We start from the raw sequence: 13,692 nt of genomic DNA, 5'->3' as shown, positions 1-13,692 counted from the left end.
TTGACATACTTCAAAAACAGATACTGCCCTGTGTGTGCTCACCAAAACCATCTATCTGGTCAACTGATTGGAAGAGATCTATATTTGTTCCCATTCTGAAGAAAGTGATCTGACAGAATGTGGAAATTATCTAAAGTATCATTATTATCACATGCAAGCAAGATTCTGTTGAAGATTATCCAAAAATGACTGGAACAGCACATCAACAGAAAACTGTCTGAAGTGCAGGCTTGATTTAGAAGAGGCCATGGCACTAGGGATATTATGGATAAAGCAGAGAGAAACAGAGAAATGTCTATCTGTGTTTCACTGACTGTGTGGATCACAACAAATTGTGGCTAACTCCGAGAAGACTGGGAATCCCAGAACACTTGATTGTGCTTATGTGAAACCTATACTTGGACAAGGAGGCAATCATCAGAATAGAGCAAGGAAACACTTCATGATTCAAAATTGGAAAGGCTCAAAATTGTGTCCTATTGCCGTATCTTTTCAATTTATGTTCAGAACAGATTATACAGGAGGCTGGGTCTATGAGAAGTGTGGCATCAGGATTGGAGGTAGACTCATCAACAATCTGCTTTATGCCAATGACACATCCTTGCTTGCTGAAACTGAGAATTACCTGAAGGTCTTGCTGCAGAAGGTCAAGGACTGCAGCCTTCAATATGGATTGAAGCTCAACATCAAGAAAACAAAGATTCTCACCATTGGGCAGATTGGTAGTATAGTGATAGATGATGAAGAAGTTGAGATTGTTGACAGCTTCCGTTTGCTTGGTACCAGCAACCAAGAAATTAAAAGATTAATTGCATTGGGTAAAGTCTGCTGACAGGTACATCTCCAGAGTACTGAAGAGCAACGATGTCAGTCTGGAGACTAAAGTGCGCCTGATACAGGCCATGGTCTTTGCAATTACTTGCTATGCATCAGAGAGCTGGATAATGACTAGGGATGATAGAAGGAGAGTTGATGTCTTTGAGCTGTGGTTTTGGAGAAGAGTATTGACTATACAATGGACTGCTAGACGAACAAACAAGTCTTTCCTAGAGAGGGTGAAGCCAGGCTGCTCCTTGGAGGCAAGGATTCTGAAACTTAATCTGATATACTTTGGGCATGCTGCAAGGTGGGATCAGACCTTGGAGAGGGAAGTCATGCTTGAGAGGGTGGAGGGAGAGTACAGGAGAGGAAGACCCTCCATGAGATGGTTTGATTCAGTCATTGGGGTAAAGGGAATAGGTAATTGTGTTGGAGACAATAAGATTAACAAGGGATAGAGTAGGGTTTAGGGCTGTTGTATATAGGGTCATTATGAGTTGCAAGCAACTTGACAGCACATAACAACAACAACAACCCTATGATAGGAACTGTGGTAGCTTAGTGGCAAGAAGCTGCACTGCAATGCTGAAGGCACATGGTTCAAGGTCACCAGCTGCTCTGCTGGATAAGGATGGGAAATCTCTTATGCTATTTACTACTTCTGGAAACCTGCTGGAAGGTCAGTTCTTACTCTACGTATGCAACAACAGCCCTATAGTGTGACAGAAGACTCCATTAAAGAATTATTTAAGGCATTAAACAGCAGTGCAGTGTGTTTAACAGAAGAACCCAGAACAGAGAGGTTGAAAGGTTTGGGATATGCTGAGTTTGAGAATTCATGCTTCATAGCTTGAGCCTCTCTGAAGAGTCTGTAGGTAACAGGAGAATTCCAGTGAACATTGCTGATCAAGTACAGGATAAAGACAGATGATCATTCTTTTTAGTGAAGGAAAAATCAGGATTCTGGCAAATCATAGACTGGAGGGCCCATTCTTGCCACAGCTTTGATGACTACCCTCCTAGAACACCTAGAAGAGGCGATGATAGCTTTGGAGACAAGTATCGTGATCTATACATTTCAGACAACAATGTGATGTGTAACGTGATGTCCTTTCTGGGATATGGACCATATGGGGGCTGGGTTCAATGTGATGCCCTAGATAGCAGAGACTGTGATAGAGGTTGTGGCTCCAGGATAGGCCATAGCAGAAGACCAACCGGAAGTGGGTACCAAAGGGATGATGACTACCCAGAAAGAAGGTGGAGACACAATGAAGACGGACATGACAGATGAGATGTTCGTTCATGAGGTTCCAGAGATGATTATTCTTGGGATGATTATAGGCGTGATGATAGAAGTCTCCCTCAAAGACCTAAAGTGAATCTAAAGCTTTAAGATCATTCCTTTGCCAGCAACTCCCAGTCTAGTCTAGCAGCTTTTATTTTTGGAGAGACAAAGCCTGTTGACGCAGCTGCTAAGAGGCTACAAAAGGAACAGGAGAAATCACAACATCAGCTGAATGAACCAAAACTAGAACGACGACCACAGAAAAGACACCCAAGCTGGCAGTGTGAAAAAACTCAGGACAAGTTTTTGGTCAAGGACAGGAAGTGAGAAATGGTAGTCTGAGACCTCAGCCATATCTGACCAAAGTAAATCAGATCAGCATACACAAGGAGACAAAAGGAAAAATCTGTGGAAAATTAAACGCTCAGTAAAGAAAAATTTCACTTTCCAACTTCTAAGCCTCCCAAACCTGATCAACCTCTAAAGGTAATGCCAGCTCCTCCACCAAAGGAGAAAGCTTGGAGGAAGCAAAGTTCTAATCCTCCTGCTCAATCTCAGAGTTCAGACACAGAGCAACAGTCTCCTACAAGTGTTGGTGGAAAAGTAGTCCCAGGTCAGCCTTCTGAAGAAGGACCAGCAAGGAAAGATGAAAATACAGTCGATAGGATGAGTGTCCCCAAAAGGCGAAAGTGGAACTCCAGCCATGGTGCAGGAGATGAAGGCCCTCAAAAAGATGGACTGACAAAATGATTGTAAGTAATCATGGGCTTAAGGATGGTGAGGATGGGTAGAACAGGGCAAGGTTCAGATCTGTTGTTCGTAAGGTCACCAATGAGTGTAGTCAACTGGATGGCACCTAACAACAGCAACAACAAATACATATAAACACACATATAGATAAAATGTGTGTATGTATATACACATGCTGTTCTTGTTTACTGTAGAGTCAGAACCGAACCACAGCTGACCCTCCATCAGGTTTTCAGAAGCAGGTAATAGCATGGGAGAAGACTATCCATATGTACAACTACATATTTATCAAGGCTGCTGTTGTTATCAGATGTCATTGAGTTGAAACCAACTCAAAGCTGACCTTCCAGTGGGGTTTTAGAGGCTGTAAATTGCACAGGAGGAGATTGCATGTTTTTTCTCCCACAGAGTAGCTGGTAGATTTTGGGTTGGCAGCACGACTCCTTACTCACTATTCTACCAGACCTCCGTGAATATACTGTGCGGTGGCCTCTTTGATACTAAAAACTGTAGTAGCAGCTAAAATGCTAAGCATTAAAGAGGACGTTTTCTATATTAGCATCAGGGAAGCCACTTTGTTCTGACATCCATTTAAAAAAAATGTTTGCTTCCATAATATTGGCAATAATATGTGATGCTAATCTCTCTGGAGACTAAGGTGCATCTGATACAAGCCATGGTCGTCGCAATCACTTGTTATGCATCAGAGAGTTGGACAATGACCAAGGAGGATAGAAGGAGAATTGATGACTTTGAGCTGTGATGCTGGAGAAGAGTATTGAGAATACCATGGACTGGTAGGAAAACAAACAGATTCATCCTGGAAAGGGTTAAACCGGGTGGCTCCTTGGAGGCAAGGACTCTGAGGCTCCGTCTAACATACTTTGGACATGTTGTGAGGAGAGACTGATCCTTGGAGAAGGACATCATGCTTGGGGGGGTGGAGGGACAGCACGGGAGGGGAAAGCCCTCTATGAGGTGGATTGATTCAGTGACTGGGATAATTGGGATGGGAGTGTCAGACACAGTGCGATTGGCACAGGACAGAACAGAGTCTAGGGCTGTTCTATATAGGGTTGCCATGAGTCGCAAGCAACTCGACGGCACATAAAAACAACAGCAACAACAACAATGTTTATGTTGGACCAAGAGGCAGTCGTCAGAACAGAGCAGGGTAACACTGCCTGGTTCAAAATTGGGAAGGGTGTATGCCAGGGATGTGTCCTATCTCCATACCTTTTCAACCTGTATGCAGAGCAGATTACCGAGAGGCTGGGCTCTATGAGGAGAAGTGTGGCATCAGGATTGGTGGAAGATCTATTAACAATCTGCGTTATGCAGATGACACAACCCTGCCTGCTAAAACTGAGGAAGACCTCATGCACTTGCTGCAGAGGTTCAAGGACTGCAGCCTTCTGTATGGATGAGGCTCAATGTCAAGAAGACAAAGATTCTCACCACTGGACCAATTGGCAGCATCAGGATGGATGGTGAAGAGACTGAGATTGTTAACAGCTTCAGTTTGCTCAGCTCCATGGTCAACACTCTTGGCACCAGTAGCCAGGAAAGAAAAAAACGTATTGCGATGGGAAAGTCTGCTGTTAGGGACCTCTATAAAGTACTCAAGAGCAATGGTATGTGTCTGGAGACTAAGGTGCATCTGATACAGGCCATGGTCTTTGCAATCACTTGTTATGCATCAGAGAGTTGGACAATGACCAAGGAGGATAGAAGGAGATTGATGCCTTTGAGCTGTAGTGCTGGAGAAGAGTATTGAATGTGCAATGGCCTGCCAAGAAAACAAACAGATTCGTCCTGGAGAGGATTAAAACAGGCTACTCCTTGGAGTCAAGGATTCTGGGGCTTCGTCTGACATACTTTAGACATGTTGTAAGGAGGGACAGGTCCTTGGAGAGGGGCATCATGCTTGGGAGGATGGAGGGACAGCGCAGGAGGGGAAAACCCTCTATGAGGTGGATTGATTCAGTGACTGGGATAATCGGGATGGATGTGTCAGAAACAGTGCGATTGGCACAGGATAGAGCAGGGTTTAGGGCTGTTGTACATAGGGTCGCTATGAGTTGCAAGCGACTCGACAGCACATAACAACAAAACCAACAATGTTTATGTTTCCCAAGCACATGATGACCCAGCTTGGTTACCACTCCTTGACTACATCCTGTACCTGGCCGGGGGCCTGGACAACCATGAAAAGTAAAAAAAAAAATGATTCCTGAATGTAAAGAAATCTCAGCTGCCAACCAGAGTGAACTTCGTGTAACCCCCAAGCCCAATCTCTGCATATAAACCTGATATTTTCCTTGGGGTCGGAATGGTTTGGGCAATAGCTGACGTTCTTGACCTGTGTGTAATAAAAATGTGTGTTAACCTCCAATATTGGCTGTGTTTAAACCTCACATTTTCTGCCATAACAAAACCAGCCCTTATTCATATTTATTTTTCTAGAAACAAACATAGGGCCTGTTGTTGTTGTGTTAAGAGTTGTTGAGTCTCTAGTAACTCTGAAACAATAGATCATGGTCTCCTCCATCACACTCAAGCCCATTGTTGTAGTCACTGCATTGCATCTCCTCGAGGATTTTCTTCTCTTTTGCTCAGCATTATGCCCTTTTCTAAGGACTGGCCAGTCCTGACAACGTGTCCAAAGCATGTGATGACCTTTCACTATCCTTTCCTCTAAGCACTCTGATTTCACTTCCTCCAGGATGGAGTTTTGTTTGTTTCTTTCTTTAGCAGTTCATGTTATTATTGATATGTTTCATAAAGTCAAAACAGACAATTTTAGAGGCTATAAATTACAACAGGAGACTGTTTCTCTTTCTCTTAAGGCGACAATCCATAAAATATTCAATACTCTTCTCTAACCAATTCAAAAGTATTGATTCTTCTTCAGTCTTCCTTAATTCATATCCAACTTTCAGATGCATAGGAAGCAATTGAAAATACCATAGTACCTTCAGTTCAAAGGCACTGATTCTTCCTCAGTTTTCATTATTCATTATCTAACTTTCAGATACAATTGAAAATACTTGAATCAGATGCACCTTAGTCTTTAAACTTCTTTAGGGCCTTTGTTGCTGTTGTTGTTTGGTGCCATCAAGTTGGGTATGATTCATAGAGACCCTGTGAACAACCAAACTGAACCTTATCCTATCCTGTGCCATCTTCACCATCTCAGAAACACTCAAGCCCATTGCTGAAATCGGTCAATCTCATTGAGGGTCTTCCTGTCCTTTATTGACCCTCCCATCTCACCAAGCATCTCTTTCCAATGCCTCACCTAGCTGCATGTCCAAAGTATGAAAGATGAAGCTTCGCTATCTTTGCATCCAAGAAGCACACCAGCTGCACCCTCTCCAAGATATAGCTGTTTGTTCCCTTGGCAGTCCATGGGATATTCAGTACTCTTTTCCAGCATTACACTCAAAGACATCAATTCTTCTGTCATCTTTATTAACTGTTCAGCTCTCAGTTACATAGAAGGTGATTGAGAAGACCATGGTCTGAATTAGGAGCACTATAGTCTTCAAACTGAAATCGTTGCTCTTCATTCAGTACTCTGGAGAAGTCCCTTCCAATGCACTAGTCTTCTGATTTCCTGACTGCTGGTACCAAGGGTGTTGGTTGTTGACTCAAGAAATATGAAATTGTTGGCAATTTCAATCCTTTCTTTCTTCATTTGTCATGATGTTGATTGTTGGTCCTGTAGTAAGAATCTTTGTTTTGTTTTGTTTTGTTTGTTTTTATGTGGAGATATAATCCATACCAAAGGCTAAAGTCCTTGCTCTTCTGCAGCACATATCTCTAGTCCTCCTCACTTGCAGCAAGGGTTGTGCCATATGTATAACCCAAGTTGTTGATGAGTCTTCCTGCAATCCCAATGCCACATTCTTCCTCATAGAATCTGATTTCTTGAATTATTTGCTCAGTATTAAATAGGTATGGAGAAAGGATACAACGCTGACACACTCCTTTTTTAAGCAGGAGCTTGATGCAGCTGTCAGATGAGAGTAACTCAGTGATTAGGGTCACTGACCTCCCAAGCCAATTAAACTCAGAGTATAATTACAGATGACTTTTGAATAACATGAGTTTGAGCTGAGAAGACTCACTTAACTTCAGAATTTATTTCCTGTTCTTATGTCAATGAGCTTGTTGTCTGCATATCTGCTGTGTAGCACTAATCATCTTCTCACGAGAAGTTCATCCCTCATGACAGTGGCTCAGCTTCCTCCCCGTTGCAACATGGAACCTCACACCCATAGCTAAATGGTTCTCAGGGAGCTGAGGGGATCCTGGAAGTCCCTGGGTGGCCAAAATATCATCCAAGACTTGTGATCATCCTCCTTTTCCCACAGATTCATGAGCTCCTATGATAAGAGGCTCCATAATGATGGCACAGGACAGGGAAAGGGTCAGATTTGTTGTTCATTGGATTACTGTGAGTTATTATCAACTCTACAGCACATAACAACAATAACATGACACAAGAGACCTTTTGCAGATTTTGAGTTACACCCAGTATTCTCCCACTTTGTTCTTGCTCTCACTGACAAAAAAGGACCATTGGGCCCTATGCGGGGGGGGGGGGGGGGGGGGGCGGAAGCAAAGAGTCATGTCAGTTAGTGAGTGGCTTCTAGTTTTCAGTATTGCTGGGTGACTTTACTGATACACCCTCACTCCACCCTTCAGAGTTCAAAATGATGAATAACTAGGTGCTCCACAGCCCTCACAAGAGGGTTGGTGATGCCACTATCCAGGGAGAGGTGGAACTGGCTTCCTTCCTCTGTGTATGGCCCTTGGAGTCCCACTGGAGTAACCTGTCACTCATCCCTCAAGCTGAAAGCCTTAGGGAGGGGTCAGGGAGACATGCTAATGAGACCTTTCCACTGTCCTTAGGTGCCCAGCTTTGATTTACATGCAGCTTTTCAACCCCCTGGCCTGACCTTACCACCAAGTGGCAGGCTGGGGGTGGCACAGGCACCTACAGAGTCTATGCCCCCAGCCCAGCCCTCATAGTGTTATTCAAGGGAATGTTCTCTTTAGCTGGATTTCACCTCAGAAAAACACTCCACTATTTTCAGATTTGGACGCTCTGGTAGCCTAGTGACAAGAAGCTTCACTGCAGTCCAGACGCTTGGTGTTGAAGGCCACTTGCTGCTCCGGGTGAGAAGGATGGCCAGTCTCCTCCTCAGCTATCAACTGCCTCTGAAAACCCACCAGACGGTCTGTTATGGGTTGGTTCTGACTCTGTGGTACAACAACAACATTGTCAGATGAGAGAGGTCTGGTGGCCTAGTGATAAGAAGCTGTACTGCCAATCCAAAGGCACACAGTTTTAATTCACCAACTACTGCTCTGTGGGAGAAGGATGGGTAAACTCCTGTGTGATTTACTGCATCTGGGAATCCCCTGAAGGATCATCCATGAGTCAGTTCTAATTTGACAGTACACAATAGCAATAACTTTCAGATGAAGTCATCTGCCTTTAAACCTTTGGCTTTTCGGGGCTCTAAGGGAATCTGTTTCTTTTGATGTATCTTCTTTCCTTAAAACTCTAATTCACTGCGAGCTCTGGTGGCCTAGTGGCAAGAAGCTATACTGCAATCCCTGAAGTGCATGTTCAAATCCACCAGATGCTCTGCTGGAGAAGGAGGAACAATCTCCCCCTGTACCAGTCAGATCTAATTTGATGGTACACACAAAAAAAATAATAAAATAAAAAAATTAAAACAAACAAACAGAAAAACCCCTAACTCACGACTGCTGACTTGGTTCCCACTCATAGTGATCACTCTCTTCAGTTTCTGAGGCTGTCAATCTTTATGAGAGAAGACTTCTCTCTTTCTCTCAGGGAACAGTGGGTAGATTCAAACCCAGAGACAGGCTTTCAGATAGCAGCACAACACCCTGCAGAGTAGGCCACCAGAGGTACAGCAAAACCCAGCGCCCCAGAAAGCAGGAAAAAGAAGGCACAGTATGCTCATGAGGCAGAAAGATTCCATCTTCTCTTGGCTTCTCCAGATAAGACAAGAGCTTCCTTCTTCAAACCACCGCAGTATCCACATATGCAAAACAGCACTTGCTGACCAGAATGCAGGACTAAGATCTTCAAAACTGTTTAGAAAAGATCTTTTATAGGATTGGGCTGGTTACATCTGCCTGGTGGGACTCCTAGAAAAATGATGAGGCCTCCAGCTGAGGTCACACTCTGAGGAACTTCAGATATGGCTAATCAATTTTGTTTTCTTTATTTGTTTTAGTGAGAGTTCACTAAGAAACTTATTTTCTTTTTTTTTTAAATTTAGGTTGTTTATTTTTCATTTCAATGAACATCTACAGAGATTTTGGGATTCCATTCATTCATTGTTGCACCCTTCTCCCCGCACAAACCCCTCCCCCTCCCCCCCAAAAAAAGAAACTTATTTTCATTCATTAATTCATGTACACCAGGCTGTGAGAATAAGCAACTTACCTTCTTTTTTATTCTACTTTGTTGTTAGGCAGCATTGAGTCCAATATTCCTCATAACAACTCTGTGAACAATAGATCTGAACTCAGTTCTACTCTGCTATGCTCATAATTTCTGACATACTTGAGCTCATTGCAGCAGTCACTTGCCAATCCATTTTGATGAGGGTCTTTTTCTCTTTCCCCTACCCCTCATTTTTCCAAGCATGATGTCCTTTTCCAAGGAATAATTTCTGTAATTTGTATAAGTATATAATATAGAACATATAAAAGATTCCATTAGAAATCATTAAAAATACATCTTGATTAAAAAAACCAACAATAACCCCAAAATGACTCTTTCTTAAAAGCCTGCTTAGCAAAAGTATCTGTTTTGGAAATAGAGATCTTGGCAACTCTGATGACTTGATGGTTGCACAACATGATTAATGTCATTAGTATCACTGGATTGAACAAGTAAACAATGTTCAGTTGGCCAAAGTGTCACACACAGAGTTTATAAAAAAATATTGCATGCTAAAACAAATTCCAAGTTTCAGCTGAGGTTTAACATTGTAGAAAGAGCACCCAAACAAAATCGGAGAGCTTGGCCTTGAATTTCTCTTTTGTCAGCTTTTAGCTGTGTCTCTGGATCATTTGTTCTGTTTCCAAGCTTTGATTCCTCCTATTGTCAGATAATTAGACGAAGGAAAGGGGCCTGCTGGCCTGGAAAATCTGGATGGATGCTTGATGGGGCTGCAAAGGCTGCTGGCTCAGAATACAGCTACGGTCAGCAACAACTGCAGCTGGTGAGGTTTTGGTTTGGTTTTTGTTGGATTATGGCCTCTTCCCCCTGCCAGCACTATTGTCCTCTGAGGCTGCTTCTTCAAAGCCAGGAGGCCCCAAACCACCACCAGCCACCTCGGGCCAGGGCGCAACGCTACCCACAACCTAACACAAACACTTGAACAAGCATCCTCCCTAGGCCCTGGTGAGGTAGCGGCTTACATCTTGGGTTGCTAACCGAAGGGTTGGCGGTTCCAGTGTACCAGGCACTCCTAAGAGGAAGATTAGGCCCCTTAACCTCGGATATCCTGTGTGGTGGTTTTCCTCCGTTCTCCAGAGCAACAGCAGCGAAAGGCTTTCCAGAAAACACCCTGCCTTGCCCTCTCAGATGCAGTGTCTCAGGAGCTTAAGGCAGTCCCTGTAACCCGGACAGGGTTCCAGGAAAGAAGACAGATTCAACGAAACTGAACTGAGGGACCTTGACTGTGGCCAGCATTAGGCCTCAGCCTGTTGGGCGTGGCCTGGCCGGTGGGCGGGCTGCTTGGGCAGAACCTCAGACAGATCCGGGCCTGACTAGCCCTCCAGAAAATTCCGGATTCCCAAGCCGTGGGGCCTCATGGCGCTGGAAGGAGTGGGAGGAGGAGTTGGCTGCGCACTGGGAAATGCCCGGAGGTGAGCGCCCTGTAGCAGGTGGGGGACTGGAGGGGACAGGAACCAGGGCTCCAGGCGAGGACAGGTCCCTAGAGGTTAGCTCCCTGAAGCCGGCGGAGGCAAGGAACCGGGGGTCCCAGGCGTGGAGAGGTCCCCAAAGTGAGCAAGTAGAGTGGGGAGGCGAGAACTGGGGCGGGGCGGGGAGGCGGTCGCCGGTGTTCGCTGACTGAGCAGGGACCAGGTAGACTCCAGGAACTGTCTCCACTCTCCTGGGGCGCGCACACCGGAGAGGCCTGTGGTAGGGTGTGGATATCCCGTGCCACTCAAAAGTTAGGAATGCAAGCGACAAGGTCGTCACCTTGCATCCTCACCTGGAATCAGAAAGCTTTCCTGGGCTTTTCCAGTTTTACTTTATCCCAACCCTATGGAAAGGACACTTTCACCGACTTGAGAAGAGGAAAAAGGCCTCTCCTGATGAGCCTGGAGATCCGTGTTTTCTAGTCCCTCCACCCAAGTCCTTGTGCCCCAACCCCTTATTACCAGATAGAGAGACACCAGCTCACTGGCTACAAAGGATGTCTCGGACTCGTGGGGGATATATTGGCTGGTTTGTACTAGATTATTATCTTGAAGGTTGAAACCCATCATGGAGAAAGGACCTGCTGAACTGCTTCCATAAAGTTTGTTGTTCTTATATACCATTATTATGTTGTTATGTGCCCAGATGGACTCACAACTGCTTCTCCAGCGGGTTTTCAGAGGCAGTTAATAATTGTAGGAGGAGATTGCCCATTTTTCTCCCTTTAAGCAACTGGTGGATGTAAACCACGTACCTTTGTGTTGCCAGTGCAACTCCTTACCATTGGGCCACCAGCCAATGGTGAGCTCTGTAGCGTGGTTCTACTCTGTCTCGTATGGGGTCACTGTGTGTCAGAATCCATTCCTAGTAATGTTTGCTTGTTTCTTAATGACTATTTAATCTGCTTCTGTGAATGATCACAGAAGAGTGATCTCTGTGGGAGAGAAGGCTCCTAGAAAACCTGAGGATGGATTTGAGGCCACATTGTGGTTTGATTGGTCTTCTTGTGAGTGAGGAAGGTGGCTGAGGTAATTTGAGGTAAGACTTGAAGGCTTTCAAGGATTTGGAACAGAATCTAGCCAGGCCCATAAACTGACTTCACGCCAGCAGCCTTCAGATAATGTTGCTGAGCAGTGATTTAATCAGTATGATTCCGTTTGAATGTCTAGTCCATCTATGATGCCAAGCACACCTGGAAAAACCAGGCCCTTGCTATGTGCATGGTTCTGAGCACTCTTCCATGATTTCTCAGGAGTCTGTTCAAAATTTCCTGGACTCCTTGACATAATCTAAGGTATTCTTTTCAAAGGCAGTGGCCAGGGACTTCCTTGTATGTCAGGTCTGGCCACTAAAAGGGAAGCCTTAGAACCGGGTTCTGGGAGACCTATGCTTGGGGCTAATCCTTTAGTTTCTAGGTTGTGGGAAAATTCCAGAAATCCCAGCAAAAGAACTAGTCTCATTGCTGTTGAGTCAGAATCAACTCATACCACTGAGCTACCACTGTTTGCTCCACGTGCATAATGCCTTTGTTAGCACCCCTAGATGATAAAATAGCTCTAAACAGTGTAAGAAGCTTTTAGAATCCATTGCCTGTCTGTAAAAGCAACACTAACAGGTTTTGGGGTATTTTTTTTGTTTCATTTCTGAGGAGAGAAGGCCTCTCCCAATTATGGTATGTATAGAACAGGGCCTTGTTTATTGATGTCTGTGCTTCTGGAAGTTTAACTGTACAGAGTATTGAAATCAGAAAGGGCCTCTTTGTCTCTGTGTACTCAGTCTTTGATAGCCAGAAAACATGGATTCCACATGTGGAATCTTTTTATTTTATGGAGAAAAACTTTAAAAGGCAGATCCAGATCTTTGGTCAGAGAATAATTTCATGAAGCAACATATGATCAAGAACCAATGATGATGAAGGAGGAAGTTTAAGCTGCTCTGAAAAACTGCAAAAACAAGGCTCCAGGAATTGACAGCATGCCAGTTGACATATTTCAACAAACAGATGCTGCCCTGCACATGCTTACCATATTGTGCACAAAATCTGGAGGATAATTACCTGGCCAACTGACTGGAAGAGATCCATATTTATTGTTGTTGTTGTTATGTGCTGCCGAGTCGCTTGTGACTCATAGCGACCCTATGTACAACAGCCCTAAACCCTGCTCTATCCTGTGCCAAACTCATTGCCTCTGACACACCCATACCGATTACCCCAGTCACTGAATCAATCCACCTCATAGAGGGTCTTCCCCTCCTGCGCTGTCCCTCCACTCTGCCCAGCATGATGTCCCTCTCCAAAGACCTGTCTCTCCTTACAACATGTCCAAAGTATGTCAGGCGAAGCCCCAGAATCCTTGCCTCCAAGGAGCAGCCTGGTTTAACCCTCTCTAGGATGAATCTGTTTGTTTTCTTGGCAGTCCATGGTACATTCAGTACTCTTCTCCAGCACCACAGCTCAAAGGCGTCAATTCTCCTTCTATCCTCCCTAGTCATTGTCCAACTCTCTGATGCATAACAAGTGATTGCAAAAACCATGGCAGGCGCACCTTAGTCTCCAGAGAGACACCATTGCTCTTGAGTACTTTAGAGAGGTCGCTAACCGCAGACTTTCCCATCGCAATACGGTTTTTGATTTCCTGGCTACTGGTGCCAAGAGTGTTGACCGTGGAGCCGAGCAAACTGAAGCTGTGAACAATCTCAGTCTCTTCACCATCCATCCTGATGCTACCGATTGGTCCAGTGGTGAGAATTTTTGTCTTCTGGACATTGAGCCTCAGTCCTTATTGAAGGCTGAAGTCCTTGACCCTCTGTAGTAAGTGCATGAGGTCCTCCTCAGTTTCAGCGAGCA

The 13,692-nt window shown here is 44.6% G+C and overlaps 1 pseudogene; it reads left to right on the top strand.

Annotated features, from left to right (window-relative positions):
• Nucleotides 1-1,924: 1,924 nt before the first annotated feature.
• On the top strand, nt 1,925-2,857 carry LOC102854888 (annotated as a pseudogene).
• Nucleotides 2,858-13,692: the final 10,835 nt, after the last annotated feature.

The sequence above is a fragment of the Elephantulus edwardii genome, unplaced genomic scaffold (assembly GCF_000299155.1).
Source record: "Elephantulus edwardii isolate Elephantulus edwardi_28Jun2011 unplaced genomic scaffold, EleEdw1.0 scaffold00218, whole genome shotgun sequence".
NCBI lineage: Eukaryota > Metazoa > Chordata > Mammalia > Macroscelidea > Macroscelididae > Elephantulus > Elephantulus edwardii.
This window is presented reverse-complemented; position numbering and strand designations above follow the sequence as displayed.